Raw genomic sequence first — 14,215 nt, forward strand, 5'->3', positions numbered from 1 at the left:
TTGCTTTTTTCAGAGGAGTTCTTGCGTACCTCCACCGGAGAACTGACCACTTGGTTGGCATTCTGGAGAGAGTACATTAAGGAAGAAGTTAAGGATGTACGCCTTCGTTTTTATAATTAATAAAACTTCATATTTTGTCTACTGATTTTCTCCTTCGCTCAGCTTTTATTTTCTGCAACTAAAACTTGAACAACCACAAAAGAAAATTAATCCATACTATATAAATGAGATGAAGAAAACAAACAATTAATTTAAATCTATCAATCCAAGTGTATTTCGAAATTAAGAAAACTTATTCTCTGCCAGAGGTTTAGTAAATATGTTTGCTGCTTGCTGATCAGTAGGAACGTATTCCAGACGAATGTTTTTCTTTTGCACATGATCTCTAATGAAATGATGTCTGATATCAATGTACTTAGTTCTGGAATACAGTACTGGATTAGGCGATATAGCAATTGCACTGGTATTGTCACCAAATATAGGTGATTCAGAAGCTTGAACTCCATAGTCTTTAAGTTGTTTTTGTATCCAAAGTATTTGAGAACAACAGCTTCCAGCAGCAAGATATTCTGCTTCTGCAGTAGACGTGGCTATGGAAGTCTGTTTTTTGCTAAACCAAGAGATTAACATATCACCGAGAAATTGACAAAAACCACTTGTGTTTTTCCTATCCAGTTTACATCCTGCCTAATCAGCATCTGAGTATCCAATAAGATTAAACGACGAATCCTTGGGATACCAGAGGCCTATATTTTGAGTTCCTTTCAAGTACTTTAAAATACGTTTAGCAGCAATATAATGAGATTGTTTGGGGTTAGATTGAAATCTTGCACTAATACAAACAGCAAACATAATATCGGGTCTACTGGCAGTAAGATATAATAACGATCCAATAAGACCACGATACTGAGTTACCTCTACTGGAATTCCCCCTTCATCTTTATCAAGTTTGGTAGACGAACTCATAGGAGTGGAAGCAGCAGAGCATGCTTCCATCCCAAACTTTTTCAGTAGTTCTTTTGTATACTTAGCTTGATTTATGAAGATTCCAGTATCAAGTTGCTTGATTTGAAGTCCTAAGAAAAATGTTAATTCTCTCATCATGCTCATCTCGAACTGTTCTTGCATTAACTTAGTAAATTTTGCACATAACTTGGGTTAGTTGACCCAAATATGATATCATCAACATAAATCTGAACTAATAATATGTGCTTGTTTTTTACTAGGGTAAACAAGGTCTTATCTATGGTACCAACAGTGAAATCATGATTAATGAGAAATTGTGAAAGTGTGTCGTACCAAGCCCTAGGTGCTTTTTTCAGACCATACAATGCTTTGTATAATTTAAAAACATGATTTGATAATAAATGATTAGAAAAACCTGGAGGCTGTTCAACATAGACTTCCTCTTGTAGTAGACCATTAAGAAACGCACTCTTCAAATCCATTTGATATACTTTGAAGTTTTTGAAAGCAGCAAAGGCTAAAAATATTCTGATAGATTCGAGCCTAGCTACTGGTGCAAAGGTTTCATCATAGTCTATTCCTTCTTCTTGTCTGAATCCTTGTCCAACCAGTCTTGCTTTGTTTCTTACAACTATTCCTTCCTCATTTAGTTTGTTTCTGAATACCCACTGAGTTCCAATGACAGCTTGGTGAGAAGGTCTAGGTACTAGAAACCAAACCTTATTCCTCTCAAATTGATTCAGCTCTTCTTGCATAGCTTCTATCCAACTAGGATCCAGAAGAGTTTCTTCAATCTTCTTTTGTTCATCTTGAGAAATAAAAGCAGCATGCATATATTCATTTATCATCTGTCTTCTGGTCCTTAGTGGAACTGCTGGATTTCCAATTACCAAAGATGGAAGGTGAGATTTTCTCCAAATAAAAGGATTTAGATGATCTTCATACAAAGCAGTAGATTGTTTTGGAGTATCGGCTTCTGGTTCTGAAATGTTAGCTGCTGGTTCTGGAATGTCAGCTGCTGGTTTTGGGGTATCAGCTGCTAGTTCTGGAATGTGAATGTCTGGTTCTGGATTTTGAATATCCTTGACACCTGCTTCTGCATCATCTTCACTTTCTAATTCCAGATGAACCATGTCTAACCTTTTACTTAAATTAGATATGTTAGTAATCTCGGAAGCACTGCTGTCTTTATCAAAGACAACATGAATAGATTCTTCAACATTGAGTGTTTTATTATTGAAAATTCTAAAAGCCTTACTAACTGCTGAATATCCAAGAAATAAACCAGTGTCAGATTTTGAATCAAATGCAGCTAAATAATTTTTGCCATTATTATGCACAAAACATCTACAGCCGAAAACATGAAAGTAAGATACGTTCGGTTTACTTCCTTTCCATATTTCATTGGGAGTCTGATTATTTCTCTTGTTGATCATTGTTCTGTTTTGTGTGTAGCAAGCTGTATTAATAGCTTCTGCCCAGAAGCGCTGAGAGATGTCTACATCTGCTAGCATTGTTCTAGCAACTTCTTCAAGTGTTTTGTTTCTCCTCTCAGCTACTCCATTTTGTTGAGGCGTCCTGGCAGCTGAATATTCATGATGAATGGCCTGTTCATCTAGATATATCTCAAGAATCTTGTTATTAAATTCAGTACATAGATCACTTCTGATTCTAATGACAGAAAATGATTTTTCATTCTGAATCTTTTTCAGAAGTTTGATCAGAAGGCTACTGGTTTGATCTTTTCCAGCAAGAAAAATTACGCAAGTAAATCTGGAGAAATCATCAACCACAACAAGGGTGTATTTCATTCCTCCTAAGCTCATGATAGGGATTGGACCAAATAAGTCCACATGTTATAATTCTAAACATCTTGAGGATGATTTGCTGCCTTTATTTTTGAAGTTAGATCTGACTTTCTTACCAAGTTGACATGCATAACATACATGATTCTTAATAAATTTTATGTCTGGCAATTCATCAACTAAGTTCTGCTTTTTGAGATTGTTAATAGATTTGAAGTTCAGATGATTCGATCTTTTGTGACACAACCAGTGTTTATCACTTAGAGATGCAACTAAACATGTAGGGGCAATAATATGATCTATGTTCCATGAAATTTTATAGGTGTTGCCTTTTCTTATTCCGGTTAAAACAATAGAATCATCAGCATTTTTAACTGTGCAAGTGTGCTTCTGGAATGCTACTGAAAATCTATTATCACATAATTGACTAATACTGATCAAGTTATAACAAAGATTTTCCACTAAGAGCACATCCTTAATAGTGATGTTACCATGGATAATCTTACCCTTACCTACGGTTTTACCTTTTGAGTTGTCCCCAAAGGTTAACTCTGGTCCGGCACAATTTACTACTTCTGATAGTAGACTCTTCTGTCCAGTCATATGTCTTGAGCATCCACTGTCCAAATACCACGTTGAGCTACTGATCTTGGTTTTCTTCACCTGTTCCTGCAAACACAAATTTTAGTATCTATACCCAATCTATTTGGGTCCAATCTTTATTAGTCCCTTTGGAACCCACATTTGTACAATTTTCGTACTTCGGGTATCCATGGAGGTGTGTGCAACAGAGAGTTTGTTATTTCTAACATTATGCATCTTAGCATGTTGTTCTTCCCTCCTGTTTCTGTTGTCCAGCCTGTATCTCTTCTTAACAGGTCTAGAATTGTAGTACTGGTAGTTTTTAACCTTCATAGGAGGTTGTTTTCCTGAGTTGAATCCTCTTCTGATTCTAGAACTCTGGTCAACTCTTTTCTTAGGTTCAACATAACCGAGACCATAATGCATTCTTTTGTTCATTTGATTTACATTCCTTTCAACTGAGGCAGTAGGTACTTCTGGTTTCTGTACCATACTGGATTTCACAAAATGAATGTACTTTCCTTTGCACATATCCAGTTTTGGCTTAGTATTCGTTTCAGAAATGCCTTCATTATTACAAAATCCGAGACCACTCCTGTCTCCAGATTGTTTTTGTAACTCTTGTATCTTTTCCAGTGAAATAGAAGACTTGTTCCAAACATTCACCAGTAGTGATAACTTCTGGTTTTCAGAAAGAATCGTCTGTTAATCTGCTTTTGCTCTTTCATTCTCCGTTTTTAATTTACTCATCTCGACTTGTAAATCATTACAGCTGTCTACTTGCAAGAAAGTTAACTTACTGTTCTGATCTTTCAAGTTCTGATTTTCGATCTTAACTTCCTCGAATGATTGAGAAAGTCTGGAATACTCTTCTACCATGTCGTGTAATGCTTTGACTAACTCAGTGTGTGTAAATTCATCAGAATCAAAGTCAAATACCTCTCCATATGTCGAGGTTGAATCAGTATTTGCCATGAGACATTTGATTTCATCTTCATCACTTTCACTTGAATGGCTTTCAGAACCAGAAGATTCAGAACTTGAGTCTGCCCATTTGGACTTACTTTCTTCTGCAATCATTGCCTTTCTGTCTCTTCTGGTCTTTTTATCATTGCGTTTGAAACCCTTCTTCCTCTGATCATCCTTCTTTGGTTTTGGACAATCAGCAATGAAGTGCCCAACTTTTCCGCAGTTAAAGCATGCAATATCACTAGGTGATGATTCTTTTTGAAATTGCGGTGATTCTTTCTCATGAATTTGGAAAACTTCTTAACAAATAATGACATTGCGTCATTGCTTATCTGTTCAGCACTTCTCTCAGAAGTGTTCTCTATAGCAGTAGCAGAAGATGAACTTGGGCCAACTGTAGTAGTAGAGTTAATAGTAGCTACGAGAGCTTTGGTTGGTGGATTTGCTAAGTGCTCTTCTCCACTTCAAACTTCAAGCTCAAACTCATATGTCTTTAAATCCGAGAACAAGTCATGCAATTCTAACTTGTTTAGATCTCTGGAAGCTCTCATTGCCATTGTTTTGACGTTCCATTCTCTGGGTAGGCCTCTCATTACCTTTAATGCAATTTCTCTATTGCCAAAGTCTTTCCCAAGAGCTGAGAGTTCATTGACGAGGCTGCTGAATCGTTCATCAAATTCATTCATAGTTTCTCCAGCCTTCATCTTCATATTCTCAAACTTCTGCATGGCTACAGACAGTTTGTTTTCCTTTGTTTCTTCGTTTCCTTCACAGATCTGAATTAATTTTTCCCAGATTTCCTTGGCAGTATGGCACATCTTGATTTTGCTGAAGGTATTTTTGTCGAGTGTCTTGTACAAAATGTCCCTTCGCAACGTTGTCAAGATTGGATTTCTTCTTGTCCTCACTTGTCCATTCATATCTTGGTTTTTCAAGTATCTGAGGTGCACCTTCGATGATAGCCATAGTTGGATTTGGCTTTAAGATTTTTAATGGACCATCTGTGATGACATACCACATGTCATCATCTTGAGCCGCAAGATGAGCGTGCATTCTAATTTTCCAGTCATCGAAATCTTCTTTTGAGAACATTGGAACTTTGCTGAAATGAGCCATGTCTGTTAAATATTTTTCAGAACAAGAATAACTCTGCTCTGATATCACTTGTTGAGGATCAGATTGAGTTTAGAAGGGGGGGTTGAATAAACTCAATGAAAAACTTAATAAATTCTTCTTCCGATGTGCTAAAATCCTGTTAGAGATATTATCAATTCTTGTTCAAGTTCAAAGACCAGCAGATCACAAGATAATGTGCGGAAAACGATCTGTGGGTTAGTTGGTGAAAAATGATAAAGCAGAAAAACAGTAGATAGCACAAGGTTTGTTTCTGAAAGTTCGAAGATGAATCTTCTACGTCTCCCCTTCTTCTGTTTCCAGAAGGTATCACTAAAAGACTTTGGTGAATACAGTACAACAGTTGTACACACTCACTTCAACAGGGCTTACCCTTCGCCTATTGAAACTCTTAGCTTTACAACTCAACTTCTTGAATGATCTTAAGTTCTGGAAAATACTCTTTTCCATTTACAAATTCTTCTATCCATGATTTGGTGAAATGAATAGCTTAAGAAGATATAACAAAGAATAGCTAGCACAATATGATCTTGATGATCAAAAGTATGCAATTAAGTGTGTGCTACTTTTTCAGTGTTGAGCTTTTTAGATAACAGAAAGTTCTAACAATGCTCGAATGATAATCTTGATTCAGATTTTTGTTTTCAACACCGATACACTTGACAAAATCCTTCATCTCCATATATAGGCTCCATTTAACGTTCCAAAATCTGAACGGCTCTTTAACTTTTCAGTGGTTCAGCTTTATTGCTTGAAATTGACCCTGCAAAACTAATCAGTCTCAGTTCATACCAAAAATGGTAAACCGTCTTAAATGTTCTCGTATAACATTTAATGGCATTTAATGAAGGAATAAATTCTGGTATCACGTTTAATATATCAACGGTAATATTTAGAGACTTTGAGATACGAAAGATTCTGTTAGTGTATATTTCGAATTTTGTATCCTTCTAGTTCTTGTTTTAGCTAAGAAATTATTTGTTTAAGCAGTACTTGGTAAGTGCTGCTACTGGTTTTGGCGTGATCTAAATGCTTCTGGTTTACATCTACTGGTTTTTCCTTAGCATCTCCACAATAAATTTAATTCTAACAATTACATATTAGACTTTCTTTCTAAAGCAGAAGGGAATAAAAAAACTTTGAAGAAATAAATTAATTGAGCTATCAAAAGCGACCATATCTAATAATGAGAAAAGAATAAACTTTAGTGGTGACATAACTGTTATAACATGAAATTGACTACTCTAAAAAATGGGTATGAAAACTATCAAGAATCAGAAGAAAAAGGGCTTGTTCACTCACCTGTTGTCGGCATAATAAACATGTTTGGATGATGACTAATTGTCAAGAGAATGCAGCATACCATTAAGTCTTTCAATTTTCTGCATCCAAAAAGTTAAATTTCAGAATAAAGAACCTGCATGATAGCAATCTCGAGAATCCGAGACCCAATAAACCAGAAAATCTAAAATAAAACCTTTTTTTTCAGTTTGAAGCTTCTGCAAAATATATCCAATGTCTTGGGTCTTCATCAACATCAGCTCTTCGTTAGTGTACTTATTAGCCTGGATCCTTTACAAAATCCACATTCCACATCTAATATTCAAATTACACTCAAATAAATATCCTCAAAAGAGAACAGATAACCTCATACAAATAAAATTTTCCAGCTTACTCAGGTTTATAACTCCGCCAACAGTTTTTGTTTTAATCATCTTGACGTAAAATTCATCTGGGTTCCTCAATGCTGCTTTTTCCTTAAGTTTCTGTTATAAACACGCAGAAGCGACTTACCATAAAATAAGAACTCGCAAAATTTCGTTCATAAAATGCTACCAAAACCAACAAGACGCAGGGTAGTAGAAATTACCAGTAAAGTCTGCTCCTTCTGGTGATAGGCTAGTGCACGAATGACATAATCTTTATGTTTTTCGAGCAGCCCAAATTTCATTCTCAAATGCCTGGTACACACAACAAATCATCAATAGAGTGAACCGGAATTATACGTCAAAATATTTCAAAACGGGCAATAAAGAAATTAATGGCCTCAAAAAATAATAACACTTACGGCTGAGCACGCTCTTTTTGAGCTTTTCTTGGAATAGCATTCCTTAAAGACGACATCTTTATGCTAGCAAATAAAATTCACAGAACTTTAAAATCAATTTACGCACTTCAGAAAGGCAAAAACCACTACAGAAAACATAAAGGGCTAACAAAAATCTTGAGTTGAAATAATTTAACCGTGAAACAGCGAAGATTATCGGTACAGAAAAAAAACAACGGATTTCTTTCGTATTTACACCAAATTCAAAATAATTATTAAGCACAGAAGACTCGCTTGGGGAAAGCGGTGAAGGCTTAGGGTTTAAAGGAGACACCAATGCAGAGAATCTTGATTTGATGAAAAGTATTTTATATTGTGGAAAAAAAATTATTCTAAATTAACTGAAACTTGTTTGAACTCTCTCCAAAGTAACTCTTTTATTACACATATATCTAAATAGAACATATTTTTAAATGTTAGTTTTCTAAATATATATATATATATATATATATATATATATATATATATATATATATATATAACATTCAAAACAACACTCTATTTTCCCACTTTTTTCTATTATATTTTTATGGAAAAGAATTTCGACAATGAAAATATAAGCTATAAACTTTACACACATTATTGTAGTTCTTCGCATTGAAATTTGATGGATCTGACTGCTCTAATGGCAGAGTATTTTTGGGAACTTAAAAGCATGAAATATCACTATATCGGCAACTATATCTTTTCCATTATTTATAATATTATATTATTATTTTATATAATATAACAATTTTCAGTCACACCATAAATTCAACATTTGTTTTTCGATTCGATCACCGTTCCGGTTATGAAGGTGATCCGGTTATGAAAACATTGAAGTATACTTTTGTTTCCAACATCAGTCACAGAAAAATTATGTTTCAACGTTTACGGTTGTTCCGATTAGAAAATCACGCAGTTTCCACACAGTTACGAAAATTGTGCTTCCCAGATGACTACAGGATATTGTTGCACGTCCCTCCTCAGGTTCTCATTCAAGAAATCTTAGTTATATAAGTATTCTATTCAACGTTTCCTTTCCTGTCGTCATTTATACACGGGTCTTGAAGTGGGACTAACCATTTCATCTTCACGTAGTTTGCGTCTCTTACCCCTTTTCTGCACCAATGATGCATTAAAATGATTACCCTACAGCGAAACAAGGAAAAAATGAAGCGTATAACGTACTCTCTGAAATATTGATACCTGTAACTCTTTCTGCATAGACATATTCTTGTATATTTTCTCTAGATCTTTTAACCGTTTTTTTCTAGCCTCTAGCTCTCGATATGAAGAATCTGTCTTCCTGCATGTGGACCGTGTTTGTAGAACCCGAAAATCAAATTACGTATAAGCCATGCATAATTTATATTATTCAAATTAAAAATGAATTTTTATGAAAATATGAGGTGTTTTATTTATTTTAAAAAGTAGATGTTTAGTTTCACCTTTTCAGGATAAATACGCGAGGTCGGACCGGAGTTTGGAGATTTAAGATAAGATTAATAATAAGACAAATATTCCTAAATTTAATTTAAGTCAAGAAATAATTTAATTTGAAGAAAAAAAATGTTTTAGGATTTATTAAATTAATTAGAGTCATATTAGGTAATAAATTCTATTAGGTTCAATATTTAATTAAAGTTTAAGTAAAATGTGTAAACAATTGGGGATGAACTAATATAGGGTAAATATATTCAAGAAATTAAACATAGCATTTAAACATTTAAATTGAGGTCATGTATGCCATGCAAAAGTTCTAAGAAAGATGCTAAACTAAATTAATTTGTTAATGCATTAAAATAAATATAATGAACGTTAAAAATCTTAAAAAATTAAAATGCAAGGTTAAAATAAAAATATACAATGCAAATTAATATAATGACCAACATTTAAAATATTTCAAAGGTTGATAACTCTCCATTCAAACTATCTCTAATTACACTTCATGGTGTATTCATGTCCAATTCTAATTCTCTAATTAGTAGGAAATTTAAATGCAATAAAGCACCTCATTTCTCCCAAACTAATTACCTAGCAAATGAATGAGACCATGCAGCAAAGAAATGAGAAAAACCAACGGAAATAAGGAGTGAAGGAGAAGCAATTCAAACCCATTCAAATTTACCACTAAATGTTTTTTTATAGTGCATTCATTTCCCACTTTTAAACTCCATAATTAGGGGTAATACATGCATCATAATTCTCTTTGAAGCTCTTCAACCCCTTTATGCTAGCAAATAAACGTGAATAACAACAAGAATAAGAACAAGTAATCGGCAGCAAGGGCTAGCAAATAAACGTGAATAACAACAAGAATAAGAACAAGCTCTTCAAAATCCATTCCACTTCTTGACTTGTAACTCCCAAACTAAATGCATATTATAGCACCTTTAACATCTCATTTATCATTCACCTTCATCATCTACACTTCCTATACCCCCTTACCTTCAAAATACATCAGCAAAACAGCAGCTAGGAATCGTGCACAGCAGCAGTAACAGAAGGAAGAAAACTCAACTCCGTTCCGCCGCTCGTGTTAGTCGTTTTGATTTGTTTTCTTCAAAACAAATTCCAGGCATGTATATATTATTTATTTGCTCTTCAATCAAGCCATATTAGATATTTGAAACCATTATATATTCATGATATAAGCAGCAATTCGAAATTTGACAGCAAACATTCTGAAAATTTAACACAGCCTTCTCGGCCCTTGGTGTTCTGCCTTACGGGTGAGTTGTTTTGATGAATCTAGGTGGTTTCTTTGGTCCAGGAACACAGGGCTGCTTCTAGGCGTGATTTAGAGTGTCTTAGGAAGTTATTGGGTCATTGGTTTCCATCCATACACACACAAATGCAGAAATGACAGCAACTTTTTATTTGAGTGCAGAATGAGACACGGTTTCTGCCATTGAGTTGTTTAAGTGGAGTGTTCGAACCTTGGCTGTCCTAGGGACTGTAGCCATGGTTAGAACCCTCCCTTAACATGTCTATGGTGTGACCAAATCGGTATTTACAAGCTTGGTTCAAGGAGCCATCAGATTTTTACATCAACAATGCAAGAGTCATTCGGTTTTCCCTTTTCAGATTCTGTGTGAGTGTGATTTCGGTTTTTGTGTGTTGGATGAATGGTGGTTGGCTCCTAGCCTGTGACCATGGTTCTTACAACTCTCCATCATGTCTAAATCGAGTCATGGTTGCTCAAATGGCCATTGGAACGATACAAGACAACAAAACAATGCAATACATCACACTATACATAAATTGGCTCTCTCGGTTTTGAGCTGTGATTGTACTAGGTGTTAGCTCGGTTTGTGCCTTGCTTTTAGCCCTTAGCCATGGTCCAAGCCATGCCTTAGGATGTTGGTAAGAGTCCTTGGGCGGTTGTTCAAGCCCATAGTGTAACGTACCGTACTTTTTACCATTCAAAATTTGCGGAAATATTAAAAATTTTCTTAAACATAAAATTCATACAGTCGTTACTTATCATTCAACATAATAATATTTAAAATCAACATCCCATACTCAAATTTTCCAACAAAGTACTTATTCCAAATCATTTCACAACCAACATAAAAACATAATATTTTAAAGTTTTCATAAAACATAAACATAGTGGTCCTCGGGTTTAGCCTTCCGCTCAGTCCAAGCCTGCCCCTTGGTCGCCACCTCCTGTCTCCTCATCAACATACTCACCTGCATCGATCAAGTCTAGTGAGTCTAAAGACTCAACACGTATAAACTGGGAATAACGAGTATTACATAATAAAACCACATACAACTTCAAAATATAACATATATACTTGAAACTTAAACTTTGCGTAATAAACTTGAACTATTAATAAACTTAAACTTTCATAATAACTTTGAACTTGAACATACATACTTTGAAACTTGAACTTGCATAATAAGTTGAACTTTCATAAACTTGAGCTTTGCATAAACTTTGAACATACATGCATACATAATATGACGTGCCATCACATAAACTTTTCTTTAAACATACTTTCATACTTCAACATACTTAACTTCATCATTTTGCGTAGAGGATGTTTCAAAGCAAGTGACCCTTAACATAATAAATATCTGATCAGACAAACCACAGTACTAGGCTGACAGGGACGTATCCACTGCCACATACATGAGATCCCTGTTCATAATTTAACAGGCCAGTTGATCCACGTTCATAATTTAACGCTTCACAACCACGATCTAACCCGTTCATAATTTAACGGGCGGATTGGTCCCCGTTCATAATTTAATGCTTTCCAATCCTAACTTCAAACCCGTTCATAATTTAACGGGGTGGAGAGGTCCTCGGCCACGTTCACCGACTTCCAAACCCATTCACTTTTGGTCCCAAGACATTTAGCATACCTCAAAAACTTCAAATATTTTCTTTGCACGTCATACATACTTACTTGGCGTTGAGGGATTCGTTGGACTTCGATCGGGGCCGTTGCTGCACATACTAACATGAATTTAAAATACTTAACTTGCATGTCTTAGACGTAGGTACTTGAGCTCACCACCAAAGTTAAAAAAAAAATAGCTTATGACCTTCTAGTTCGCTCCGGACTTGACCTCGTATAATTATCGTACTAAACCATGACATAAAACCATAAAAACAAATCCTATATTTTTACATAAATAAATTTTAATCATGGTGCTAAACCATGATATAGAACCCCGAAGCAAATCCTAAAAAATTTTAAAATTTTTTTTTTTTTTAAATTTTTTTTTTTAAAAGGGGTACACGGACCCCGTGTAGGGGTCCATGTACGGGTCCGGGTAGGCTCGAAAATTTTGTATTTTTGATGGAAAACGGACACGGACTCCGTGTAGGGGTCCGGGTACATACTGGACAGGGAAATTCACGAAAATTCAGTTCATTCTTTCAACCCAAGCCTAAGGAACATGAACCAACACCTCAAGACTCATCTTAGGATATTATTACATTGATTGAAATCCATACAAACACCCCAAGCATCGACAAATAACTTCAATACAACAATAAGCCGTAATTCGACATCGTTTCGCTTCCTACGACTTCTATTACATTCCAAGCCAATCCCGACCCAAACGAACCACCAAATAACATCTAAACACATCCCATAACATACCTAAATACAGTAGCACAAGCCCGGCGATGCCCAACGAAGCCTGCAACAATTATCTTCAAGAACATAATCAACATTCATAACTTTCTTGAAACACGATTTGAGCAGTCATACGAAAAACATCATAACTCACTCATTTTTAATCCAAATAACTCGAATTTTATATCAAATCGAACGTATCAAAAAGATCTACGTTTTTGTAGTTAAAAGTTTTCTCAAAAAATATACCGAAAAATTGCAGTTTTCGAAAGAACATCAAAACATGAGTTTTCGGATCTAAAATTTGTTCAAAACATATTCAATACATTTCTTACTCAAACTTCTACATCATATATACATTTTTATGCTTAAAAACAACTCAACACATAATATGACATGATCGATGCAGCAAGAACAGATTATACGTGCCTTTTGATATTTAAAAAATACCGTAACGACGATACCGAAACGGAGATGATACGGGAGAAGATCCGGGATGAACTTTGCTCTATTTTTCTTTGAATAAAACTAAACTAAACTTGCTGGAATTTTATAAAGAAGATGCGTTTGATGAAGGGAGAGGGGAGAGGAAATAATTGGATAAGTGATTGAGAATGGAGAGTTTGGGAAACATTTCCATCTCCTTAGTCAAAAGGTTTGAAAGGTTTGTTTTTGTGTTTTGTTTTGTTTTTTGTGTTGTGTGTGTACGTGTATATGTGTGTGTAAATGTGTGAGTGTGTGTGTGAGTCAAAGTGTGTGTGCTTGTGTGTTGAAATATATATATGTGTATATATATATATATATCTACATATATATAAACAATTGTAACATATATATTTAATATAAAAAAATCTTTTTAAAAAAATTTAACATACTAATTTAAAATAAATCTCATATTAACCTCATTATAAATTTTAAATTTAAATAAGATGCACAAATACTACAATTCTAAAATTTTAAAATCAATTAATCATTTAAATAATTTAATTAAGCTCTTAAATTACTAAAATTAATTAAATTATTTAAAATACTCCATCCTTATCTTAAATAAAATACTGTATTAAAATTTACTAAAAATCGTCCCGATCTACTTTCCTCGATCTAACCTCGAATAATCGCCTGAAACATAAAACTCTAAAAAAAACATTTTAACGTACATTAAATAAACATAAATAATTAAAATAATAAATTTCATAAATTAAATATATGCATGGATTTTACGTATACTGATTTTTGGGCTTTACAATATCTCCCCCCCTTATAAAAATTTCGTACTCGAAATTAGTCTTACCGAACAACTCTGAGTAGCGGATTCTCATATCTGCTTCAGCTTCCCAAGTGGCCTCCTCCACTGATTGATTCAGCCACTGGACTTTGACTAACTTAGTCGTCTTATTTCGAAGTCTACGCTCTTGTCTGTCTAAAATTTTAATCGGTCTTTCCTCATAAGACAAGTCTGGAGTCAACTGCAATGGCTCATGGCTCAAAACATGCGAAGGATTTGCTAGATACTTCCTCAACATCGAAACGTGAAATACATTGTGCACTCCGGCCAAATTCGGCGGTAGGGC

The 14,215-nt window shown here is 34.6% G+C and overlaps 1 protein-coding gene across 3 annotated transcripts in view; it reads right to left on the reverse strand.

Moving 5' to 3' along the window:
* LOC140803098 (probable U3 small nucleolar RNA-associated protein 11) overlaps positions 1-14,215 on the reverse strand; it is a 54,376-nt gene that overhangs the window by 12,752 nt on the left and 27,409 nt on the right. Inside the window, exons 1-2 of one of the 3 annotated variants that reach the window (XR_012111764.1) lie at positions 7,525-7,589; positions 7,327-7,417 (exon numbers count right to left, since the gene is read on the reverse strand). The exons of 1 other annotated variant lie outside the window; for it this stretch is intronic. The gene's annotated coding sequence lies outside the window, so the exon portion shown is untranslated. Of the gene's footprint in view, positions 1-7,326; positions 7,418-7,524; positions 7,643-14,215 lie in introns of those variants that run through there. One more of the 3 variants, XR_012111760.1, reaches the window with a different exon arrangement.

Source organism: Primulina eburnea, chromosome 10 (assembly GCF_022965805.1).
Source record: "Primulina eburnea isolate SZY01 chromosome 10, ASM2296580v1, whole genome shotgun sequence".
Classification (NCBI taxonomy): Eukaryota; Viridiplantae; Streptophyta; class Magnoliopsida; order Lamiales; family Gesneriaceae; genus Primulina; species Primulina eburnea.